Genomic DNA, 12,894 nt, shown 5'->3' with positions numbered 1-12,894 from the left:
ATCCTTTACAAGATGTGGTCGGATTCATTTCTTGATGCTCGATGTGATCTTTCACTACTTGAACATTTTTCTTCTTTATATGTCCTTCTATCTTGATAGTTTGAGGAGTGGTAATTTCAAACAATGAATTACAAGATATGGTTGGATTCATTTCTTCTTTCTCGATGTGATCCTTCACTTCTTGCACCTTTTTCTTCTTGATATGTCCTTCTATCTTGAGAGTTTCATGAGTGGTAATTCTTGCCAATGCTTTACAAGATATGGTCTGATTCATTTCTTCTTTCTCTGGGGTGATGTCCTGGCGTATATCCTCTTCTTTTGATGTTTCTTGATCATTTTCTTCTTCTTCTTCATATTCAATGTAAAATAATTTCTTCTCAGCACACCTATGACCTTTAGTGCATTTGCTATCACAATTGTAACAAATCCCTTTTTCTCTTTTTTCTTCCAATTGTTGTGGTGTAACCCTTGTAGGTTGTGGAAGGCTGGGAGAAACAACACTTCCATCTTTATAGTTGTGAGGGGTATGCTTCCTGGTTTCCATAATTTTGCTTTCCATTATGTCACAAAGTCCTTTTACTCTTTCCAATTGTTGTGGTGTTGCTCTAAAGAAGGTGTTGCTCTTTGTATCCTCATAATGTGCTATCATTTCCTCCGTGAAAATTGACCACGTAACAAGTTTTTTACGAGAACAAAGCCCTTCATACCATAAAAATTGATCTGGTTCTAAATATGAAGATGCAATACATACCTTTTGTAACAGTTGTACACCATGTAGATCAAAATATTGCTCCATCTGAAGTATCCATTTTACCGGATCCTTGCCATCAAACTTCCTCATCTTGCTTTTTCTTGATTTTAGGAGCTCGACCTTGAAATGACTGTAACTCTGTACTTTCAGATCTTTAAGTTCTGAAATTGTGAACTATAGTATCCCTTTGTGTCCTATTTCCAATGCCACCAGTCTGATCCAAATTGGATTCTCCAAGAAATAGTTATGCAGAATCTCCCGCAGTGACCTAATTATAGACTAGTTCAGTAGAGCGAACTTGTATGAAGTGCCACGTGTCACTGTTTCAACCTTTGACTCTGAAAAATATATAAAAGAAAACTACAGTCCGTCCTCTTTCTGTACCTTCTTACAAAATTTCAATCCGATGCTCAGAGAGAAAGTTATGACGATTTTCCCCAGGTCACCTGTTTTGAATGTAATTCAGGAGTCTGCAAAAAGACAAACTTCCTCAAATCATATCTCCGCAAATATCATGCGAAAAGCTCTGAAATTCGGACCCAAGGTTCAGCGTGATTTCTTCTCAAATGGCTTTTTTTTTGCGACTTATGAAACGTCACAGAAAAAAAGTTATAGCGAAAATGCCACGATGACCTGTTTGGAGCAGCGAAACCCTAGAATCCAAAGCTCTGATACCAAATGTTATGAAACCAGCTCACAAAAAGATAGAAAAGAGAGATCCACGCCTTAGAATTCAGCCTCTTCGAGGGGGCAACCTCCTTTACATTACATAAATGAACAATTCTTGGATGATACAAATGAAAATACCTCCTTTCTATATATAGGAGTCTAAGTGGTCCCAATACAGTCAAAGCCTACATAACAATAATATTGTAGGGCACAACAGTAACAATAGTGGGCTTCTATGTGGCACAATAGCAACAATATGGGCACTACATGGGTACATCAATATAATAAGTGGGTTGTACTAATAACAATAAGGGGTTACACTAGTAGTATAGGGGCCTAACATATGTTTCCCGAGCTTCCAGACTATGTGAAGTTCTCCTAACCCAATGCACCTAGTGATAAGTTCCTGTAGTCCTTTCACAACCTTTTTGTCGCGCAACAACTTCACACATGTCTCCAGAAAGGTAGTGATCATTGAATGATCCATCTCCAACTCTAGTTGATCCTTACTACCTGAAGTGGAGGCCTCCACGAAGCTCTTCTTAGCTTCCATGAATGTCTCCTTCGTGCGCTCTAAATCAAATTTAGGTTCCTTTGTAGGAGCCTTGTGAACCCATGCACTTTCTTTAGGCTGCTTACCTTTGTCATCTCCTATTGTGATACCGCTTTTGAGCACTACGTTTACATTTAGGTCCTCTTCGCGTGGCTTAGACCTCATCATCTACAAATTCTAAGTCAGGGGAGGCTAGAGTATCCCTTTATCGCGTAGCCTCACTATCAGTGTAGGGCAGTCCTCCATCTCATGATCAAACTAAGTACAATATAAACATGATGCTCTCGTCGGATTTGTACAATCACGGGCATAATGCCCTGGCCCTCCGCAATTGTAACAAATCAGCTGTCCGCGACCCCTTCTTGGTTCCATTCCACCTCGACCTCGCCCACGCCCCTAAAATCTAGCACATCCCATCCCTGCATTTGGATCAAGGGCTCACGTTTCTATTTGTACTCTATAGGTAGGAGTCCGATCAATCATCAGATTAAAACTTCTGTAGGTGTGCTCATCATGGCCTACCAACGTGAAAAAATTACAAAACAATTGTTGGGACGTCTACGTATACTTCTATAATAGATGGCAATTATCTATAGCATGTTTTCCTCCTATCTGACAAATCGTGCACCATAATGCAGGCACTGCGCTCAGTCCTGCTTGTGCCTCTGGTCTTAATGGCATCGACCCTCCTCCTGCCAAGTAGTTCGCGAAGACTGGACAATGGTCCTTGTCATGCCCCTGGCCTTTGCATTTTATGCACCATACCTCCTTGCACGCCTCTGGCTGAGTTGTCCTGTCCTGTTTCAAACTCTGCATTTCCAGACACAAATTTTGCAGTTGCACGTGGATTTGTTGGACTCCCAGACCAGGATCTTGTATTGGGGTCTCATGTAGTCTCATTGCAATCTCCAAAGCTTTAGCCTGGGTGGATAGCTTCTGCTGTGACAGCGCCATCCTTAGATGCAGTGTTAGTGATGCTACAAACCATGCGTGGTGCTATCCATCCATCAAGGTCATGTTGGCTTCGCAAATCATACTCTTTAGTCTCTGATCCAGATCCCATGGGGTCTCGCCTGGAAGCATCACGATCTCCTTAAACCTGATAATCGATTGTGTCTTCGACTTTGGCCCGCTAAATTCCCTGTTCAGCAAAACCTAAATATCTGTGATCCTCGCATTTGGATGGTCATTAGAATGCTTAATGTACCATGTTACTGCGTGATCCTGCAATGCGCTCACGAGTGTTGCCTTATTTATATTTTCATCCACGACTCCTTGTGCTTCCCATTACCACGAACCACAATTTGTCCGAATCTTCATTCCCTACTCCTCCGAATACCAACAATTTTATCACTCTCACCATATTGAACTGTGGTCATGGCAGAGGTGGTGTGGGCGGAGATGGACGTGAAGATGGTGAGATGGGTGGTGGTGTAGGTGGAGGTGGTAGGTGCGGAATTCGCTGCCTTATAAGACTAATAACACTTCTTGGAGAAACTTTTGTGAGCTCTTCCTCACTTTCCCGCTGAGGCGAAATCAAGGGGCTATTTTCTATCTCTGTACTACCTTCGTTTCTATAGATCCTCCCACTTCACATAGCCCCAAACATCAATTTATTCGCATAACCCATTTTTCACACAATAACATCTTAATCCAAGTGTTCAAAGATTTAATGTACATACCTTGTGGTCCTTTGAGGAAGTGTCGTTCTGCCTCACTGTAGCTAATTATCGTGTCTACCATGAACTCAGTGATAAACCCCTCTATAATTCAATCAAGCCAATGGTCCACAGCGTGTGCAATCTTATCTTCCGATGCTTCTACTCTACGCACTAATTCTGGAGTCCACACAATTGGTTTGTCAACCCTACACCTTCCATAACTGTTTGCTAGCTTTGCGATCCACTCATACAACTCAGAGGGAAAGGATGCAAAGAAAATTTCATGGATTTCTGTATATAAGTAGTGCTCCAACCATTGTTCCTTTGATACTCATGGATTCCTATTTTCCTGCACTGCAAACTCGTGAATCTTTCTGTCTAACCACCCTTCAATTTCTTTCTTCGTTGGATTCCAGTGACACGACATCAGACATCCCTTATGTAGATCCCAATCCCGGCAACGGAACCATTTGTTGGCTTGTTTGGGCCTGAACCAAGTTCGAAGGTGATTTAGCCAAACAAATCCCGGTACTACTGGCCCTTTCGGCAACAATCCACGAAGCGCGAGCAGAGGTCTCACCCGAGGTAGTATGGGAGGGTTCTAGAACTAGGTTTTTGCACCCCTCGGATGTCTGATGGTTTCAAGTGGTCTGCGGTTTGACCTTGCATGCACGTCACTACGCACACTTATCAGTACCTCACAGCCTGTGATACTATCTTCGTGCAGCCCTACTCGGGGGTTGAACAATGTTATTACCCAAGTCCTTATTAGTAAAGTTCCTAATGTATGGATGGACTTGTGTGTCCACATCGCAACTAGTAAGCCAATTTTTTACCAACAAAAGTTGTAATTTTGTATATGATTTTGTAGAATTGTATAACAATCATGGAAAAATTACTAGTTTCCCAATATTGGAGATGGTTGCGATGGGATCCCCACGATCATGCAGGGGTTGTATGCAAAGAAAAATCCATCAATGGGATTTTTTATCTATCTTCAATCTTCGAAATTAATGGTTTAAGAAAACTTACAACAGATTCAATACCATTAAAAGTAGGGTATTCTCATACCTCAGTACCAATCCATTGAACACATCGAACAATTGCGTAGTGCTGAGAATGGATCTCATGATCGCGTTGTTGCAAGTCATCCATCGCAACATTTGACCCAACCTCAGTAATTTGAATTCTTCTCCAACTAATAAAACCAATGGTCATTGGATTAATGTAATATTCCCTCTTCCTATTAGTAATATGATATAACTAATCCAAAAATTTAGTCTACTCCCCATCATCCACAAGCTCTATAAATCTCAGACCTTGGTAAGGGTCTAGAGGCTATATGGCCCAGACTTCATATACTTTGAAAGTCATAGTTATCTCATTAAATCAATAACCTGATAGCTCTCAAATTCCCAACAAGGATGGATACAAATATTTATCGCCCATAATATCTATGACCTCGAAGTTTTCATATGTTTTGACAGCTAAAATATCAACTTCAATGTCGTCTAGTTGACCAATAGAAAGGATGCAGTACTAGTTTTCCATTTTTAGTTGAATCAACGAAAAAATTAGCTTGGGCCTTCCCAACGCCTCCCAAGTTTTCATTGGTAAATTATTCACATTAAATATAAGATTTAGCATAGAACCTTTAATCTAATACCCTGTAATTTATGCATCCACTCAAAATTACCTTCCTATTCTCTTCTTATTTCTCCAAGCTCTTGTAGAATGTCTTTCAGGTAAGTTGGCAGAAAAATATTTTTTTGAGAGTGGATAATCTTGCACAATTTCCTTTAATTTATTATTAGTCAACTGGTCATCATTCATAATCCGCAAGAATAATTGGATCCACTCTAGAATTATTTGAGATATTTCCTATGAAAATCTAGGACTCTTAGCCTGCATGCATTCCTACTCCTCGGCATGAGGGTTATGAGAGGAAACCAATTGTCTAAAAATTTCAGCCACATCCTTATAATACTCCTTTTGTTGATTAGGGTCATAAGACATTTTAGGTGGCACAAACTTTATAATAGTAGGTTGCTTAGGAGTCCCAATATCAACTCTAGTTATTTTTCATTCGGTAAAAAAGTTGATGTTAGGATGCATAGATGGCTCTAGTTATTGTGGTTCTACATTAATCAAAATTTTCCCTTTTACCTGATTGTGCTCCTCCCACTGAACAATGAGTTATGGAAAATCTTCAATGGCATATGCGTTTACCTAGCAGTGTGAAGACCAAGGCCTCCTTAGCATCAAACAACATCTTGCAACATGACCCTCTTGATCATTGTTATTACATATAATCATACCTCTTCCTTCAGTCTTCTGTCCCCTCGAAGAATCTCCTCCTCAACCCCAAGGAGATTCATTAACTCTAAATGATGTGCGATCAATATGATTAGCCAGAACATCTAAAGATTTTCATTGATCCATGTGGTGCATAGGAGATCCACAAAATTCACAAAATAGATTTTCTGGCACATTTGAATACTTTTACAAAATAGGACACAGACATCACCAAGGAAAATAAGCTCTAAAAATTTCACAATACTCATTCATAGACATACCTTGGTGATTAGGAAATTCCAGGTACTGAGTGCCCCCTTGGAATTGCATTGTTGAAGAGATTTGTGCAATCCCAACACTATGCAACAACTGAGGGGTCTCATACGCATAATAGATGGTATCATACCCCTCAACTATGGACACTTTGTGGCATGATGTCCCTCAACTTGACAATTGGTACACCAGACATGAGGCCTCATCGGTCACGCGGGGTTATGATCCTTCAATATTTCTTTGAAATTAACAATTCGATTATGGAGTCGCATAATAATAGGGTTAGTAGAAGTATTTCCTAATCTATATTCCTGTGGATATCCCATCATCACTTCAATATGAATCACCTATTATAGTTCATCCTGCAAAGTGTCAATATTATGTTGTGATAATGGAATCTTGGTCATTGGTAACAAAGATTTAATAAAAAAATATCTTCGATGATGGGGGTCAATTGGATAAGACAATTTATTGATAGCATCTTTAAATTGTTGCATGCATTTCCAAGAAGATCCTCTTTCTCTTTTTATAATATCCTAGAGCTCTATTAAACCTTGCTGGTTGGACTGAATGAGTTTAAATTCTTGCAAAAAATGGTATTTAACTTGGTCCGTGGTGTTGTTTTGATTCAATTAAAAGCATTTAATGAACCATAACATAGCCAAGTCTCACAAAGTGATAAAAAATTTTATGATCTTGGTGGCATCAAGAGTATGCATTGCCCTCCAAACAATTTCACATAAGTACCAATGTTGTTCAACATCTTCACCACCCCGTCATGAGAACTCTGGATAGCAGGTAAGTGATCCTGCAATATTTCTGGACATAGGTATTTTCACTGGCTGAACTATTACAAATCCTTGGGAACCTGGCTAAGGATAACTACCTAAACTTGACTAAAAACTACTACCAAAACTACTTGCTCCACTAGAACAACCTATTGTGTATCTAAAGTAAACTTGCTAAAATTTAAAGTCTTACACAATTTAGAAAATAAATTACCGGGATCTTGATACAATACAAGGGGAAGGTTAGGGAGAGGAGCATTTGTACCACTAGATTGTGGACCACTCATGATAGGGGTCAAGTCATGTTCAAATAATAAACTCCTCATTACAAAATGCATGTCATCATCTTCTAGAGTATGCTCATCATTTATCATAATCATTTGTCTCATTGGTTTGGGCATATGAAATCCTCTTGAGTTTGGGTGGGTTCCATATTTCCCATTCACACTTCTTGTAACACTTATGATTGCACCTCCTATTCTTCCATATGGAGGCCCTTCAATTTATCCTTTCCCTACAAACCCTGGGTTATCTATTCCTTCTCTACACAATGGTGGACTCATCATCGATTCTCCTATCCTCTATAATTCTCTTATTCTAACCCTAATTTCCTACAACTTTATCTCCCTCCACTTGTGAGCTATTTGTTCCCTTTGTATCACTCTAAAATCTCAAGCTTTCTAAAACCCCTCTCAATCCATCATATCAAACCCTCATCTTCCATAATTGTGAAACATTCCTCCCCATAGAACCAACCCCAAACACTAAGGGTTTTAAGCAGTCATCTTATTTTCTTGGAATGACAACATGTTTCCTTAAACAAATACAATTTTTATCAACAATGGTATATCCTTCAACAGTATTCTTTGCAAGCCATATTTAAATATTTATCCCACGTTAGAAAAATACTGATGCATATTAGTTGCAAACTCAATAATATATCCTTTTAAAGTTGCATGCACCAAAAAATCAACATCCCTTGTAAATGAAGTGTCTAATCAGTACAACTCAACCAAGTTATCTATCATCTAGTCTCTATAAAGGCTGATTTGATTACCTTCTCTGGCTTTAACTTATAGATTCCTTAACCAATTCTACAATTCTTTAGGAAACTTCCCACAAACAATTTGGATTAACCACAAGTAGGTTCTACATATAAAAGCTATTCCTTAACCCAATGTAGATTATTGTGTTTTAGTTGAGCTTGTTGTAGAATAAAGTGATCAAAATTATCATGCCACCAACCCTGAATGTCTCCACTAAGAATTCTTGACACTATGCTCTAGATACCTTCTAAAATTTTCATGAGTCCCGGCAATAGAACCATTTTTTGGTGTTCAATTTAGACATCAGAGAATAAGGGTTAAGCCTTAGGTTGTCAAGAGAAAGGATCGTCGTGGTCTAGCTTATCGGCAACATTTTCACTCCTCTTTGGGAAAAATAAATGTCTAGCCCAAGGCATGCCAAAACAATTAGTGATAAGGGATCTATAATGGTAGTGAAGAAGTATGAAGCATTATATTATGCATTCATTCTAAACATTCCATTAACCAACGCAATAGAGCCAATATGCAGATTAAACTTTTATACATCAAATAGTAAAATAATCATTCAATGATAAATAAACTTTTTAAATGAGACACATATTCATCAAGCATCAAGTCACAACTCAATGCCATAGAAACTCGTTTATTCATTAGCTAAGATCATTAAACACATATAAAATTGTGCATGCTCATGAGATATTATTACTATGGGATGCATTACATTACATTATCATAACAAAACTTTAGAGAGAGAAAACATTCAGACTCTAACAAGCTATTACACGACAATAGGTAAAAAAAACTCTAACTTCTCAACAGCTAAATCTTTTTGTTAGCAGTAGATAGAGTTGTTCATCTTCGCTCCTTTTTATAAATCATGTTTTCTTGATCTTGTCCAATCAATATGTATCTTCCATTATCCCAATATTGATTAGGTCCACTTTGATAGGTTATGGTGCTTTATTTCTTATCAACTATGTTACTTTCAAAACTTCGCATGTTCTTCCTTCTTTCACGGCTTCTCGAGTTCCAATATAACTGAATTTTACATTTTTTGCCACTTCTTGATCTCTGGTGGTTGCTTCTGAGAAGTCTGGCCATTTCTACTCTACAACTGATTTTCAATGATATTTTCCAAAATATCTTTCAAAACACGAAGGACCCAACACACATTAAACCAAACTTATGCTCATTGATATTTATTGAAGAATGACACATATTAACATATGTATAGTTCCAGTTGAGGGCTCATTGATATTTATTGAAGAATGACACATATTAACATATGTATAGTTCCAATTGAGTCTAGGAGCTCCATGTTCCACCCAACCATAGATTGGAATGAGCCAATCCTTTCTTCTAGCCCACTGACCCTCGTGTCATATTCCAAGTTGGAATTTTGGATCAAATGGGATAAACCAAAACATAACCATATAGGGAAGCTAGAGGAAAACCACCTCCACCCTTATACCATAGTGATTTGACCTAAACAAGGTCCAAAAATCACCAAACCAATACAAGCTTGGATGCCCCATAATTTCTTCACCATAACCAGAGGAATTTTCTTGTCTCCTCCTAGCTGTCAAAGACTCACCCAGAGAAAACCATCTCTACCTTCAACCCTCGGGATTTCCCTTGGACTACTTCAACCATGGTACAAAATCTATTGCAATCCAAATCTCAACTAAACATGGAATCCACTACACCGTGGCTATCTAGGAAATGACATAAGGAAAGGTTATAAATGAGTGTCAAGCCAGGAAAATCCCATGCCAATGATAGAAAAAATGACCATCAAACTAATGCATGAACCATGCATTCTAATCTCACCAAGATAATCAAACATGCATACTATTATATCCAAATCCTTAGCTTTACATTACATAAATGAACAAATCTTGGATGATAGAAATGAAAATACCTCCTTTTCATATATAGGATTCTAAGGGGTCACAATATAATCAAAGGCTACATAACAATAATAATATAATGGCACAATAATAACAATCATGGGCTTCTATGGGGCATAATAATAACAATTTGGGGTCTACATGGGCACAACAATAACAATAAGGGGGGTACACTAACAATAACAATAAGGGGCTACACTACTATTATAGGGCCTTAACATGCATTGTGGATGACAAACAATCTCAACAATATAAATGGTTGCTAAACATTGTATATTTGGAGCAACTGATAGAAACAAAACCTTCCAAATTCTGGATCTATGCTAAAATCATAGATAAATAACAAAACAAAAGAGTAATGACTCCAATAATCCAATGGAAGATAGCTATGTAAAGAATAATTTTATAATAAAACCTGTGAAGGGAAAAAATATATGTTACTTGTCCCCCTCTCTGGGATGGGTTCTTGGCTATCATCAAACATCTTCAACTTGTGTAAAGTCTCTCTCCTTTATAATGTGAAAAACCATCTGCGACAATGAAAATATTCAGAGTTACAATAGTGAGTGCAGCAATGAAAATAATCAAAAGTGAACAATGAATGGCAAACCCTTCTATTTATAACAAAATATTGAGTTATCCTCAAATAATGAGAAATAATAAAATATTATTGATCCCATTCTTGGAATAACCACTTGGAATATTTTATTATATTTGTTTAGGAGGGAAAAATATTTAAACTTCTATTTAGAAATAATAAATAAATGATTTATTTATCATCTCAAGAAATTAGTTAACGAATAATTAAAAAATAAGCATTTATTCAATTATTCCTAAAGGATTTACTCAAATTTAACAAAGAATAATAATTAATTACTAATTAATTAATTATTCTTAAAGAAAAATAAGAAAAATAATGATTTATCTGTTTATTTTCCATGATTGGGTCAAATTTAAGAAGGAATAATAGTAAACAATGGTTCAATTAATTATTCCTAGAAGAAAATTAAATAAATAGTGGTTTACTTAATTATTCTTCATAGGCTTAACTATAAATTACTTAACAAAGGTGGTTTATTAGGTAATTTCTCACAGTGAAAGCAATTTTACTATGGCAAAATTTGTTGTACATGGTGTACCTCGATCCATCTAGTAAATTAGGCTAGATGGTCAATTTTTTGTTGAGAACAGAGTGGAATCACCATGTAGAGCCTTGAAAAAATCTTTTCCCTACTAGACTCAATAACTATTTTTCGAGCTATTGATGTGATAATTAATTAAAGAAACATTACTGGCTACATTCAATGGCTATGTGCTTAAACCCAATGATGGGAGAACCATAGTGTTCAAAGATGATGAGTGAAGCCCAATACATTCCATATGGCCAAAGATAAATCCATCGAAGAAGAGTCTCAAAACTAACCCTCTCTCCATGACTCATCATTCTCACTCATGGTTGAGGTTGTGTCCACACTTATGTTGACTAGGCTATTGAAAAGGACCTATTAGATTTCCTACAACATCAAACAAACAAAGCATGTTGAAACATAACAACAAATTACGGAAGTGGGATAGAGAAATTGTTAAAGAGTTGTCGCATGTAACATCCCTCACTATGGATTTCTCGAAAACCCTCAGGAACACTAGAGATTTTTTTTTTAAATAACATCTTTACAGTGCACTCAAAACACACTACCTCTAGACAATAAATCAAAATATTTCAACACAGTAACAAATTAATCGAGTGTTTATTAATTCATTATAGGTCATAGTCTCTCTTTGGAGTTTGGACTTTAATTTGTGACACATGAAGATGGGAGTATTTTTCTTATTATTCCTTCTTGTCTATGACATGGGACTATAGTAATCGATTGTATTAGTTATAATTAGTACTTGTGCATATTAATCCAAAGTTTTTATGAACTTTACCCTGTTCATAAAATGACTATTGTACCCAACCTATAAATTTATCAATTTAACTTTGAGAACCAATAAGATAATTGATGGTCCTATTTGGCCTCTTCCGAAGGTACAAAAACCATATCATTGATATTATTCATACAATATCTCAGTTCCATGCATTTATTTGATTAATATTTCCAAGATTTGAAACTAATGCTAACATTAGTTTATAAACATTCAATGCTACCTATAACCATGGAAACACTGAAGAGGTCCAGATGGATGTAGGCATGTTGGTGTGGTCTATAATGAATGAGATACTTGTTAGTCTTCTTATTCTTCTCCTTAGAAAAATTAGCGACTACCTTCAAATTTAGTTTCAGCTCCATAGTTCTTAGAAAGGTGCACAACCTCTCCTCTGCTTTAGCTTGACAACCCAAATTCAACTCCAAGGAAATTTATTTTATCTCTGACAATGGAGTTGTGGTTAGCGATCATTCCAGTGGAATCTAAGACTCATCCAAGACACCTAACATGTGCATCTGAGCTTTGGTCAGTGCATCTCACGTAAAACTGTAAACATTCGAGGGAAGACAACATCTAGAACCATAATCAGTAGAAATTTCATTTTATAGTTTGAGATGTTGATTTTTGTGTAGATTGGGATGTACTCCAAGCCCTAGTGTTCAAGGGTTGGAGGTCAAAGCACCACGAGTAGGTTTTTGGGCTTGGAACCCAAGTATGTGGTTTTGCACCCATTGATGTTTGGGCCAAAACCACGGTGATTTTTTGACATGTGATATATGTGGTGATAGTTCTCATCAAGATGATTCTAATGCAAGACAATTCTAAATGATATGATTCAGAGTTGTCATTTAGGACAATGAATTTTTGAAGTTGACAAGTAATTATTAGTTTTCAAGTCATGTAGGCTTGAAGTAAAAATTTTCCAATAGATGTGTCTCTTCACTAATTCGTGGAGCCCCTCATTTGGATATAAATAGAGGGTGATTTGATGTATTTTATATCATCCATTATGAAACATC

The sequence above is a fragment of the Pinus tabuliformis genome, chromosome 9, assembly GCF_031772625.1.
Source record: "Pinus tabuliformis cultivar Carrire ecotype Pingquan chromosome 9, CPIR1, whole genome shotgun sequence".
NCBI lineage: Eukaryota > Viridiplantae > Streptophyta > Pinopsida > Pinales > Pinaceae > Pinus > Pinus tabuliformis.
Note: the sequence above shows the minus strand (reverse complement) of the source record.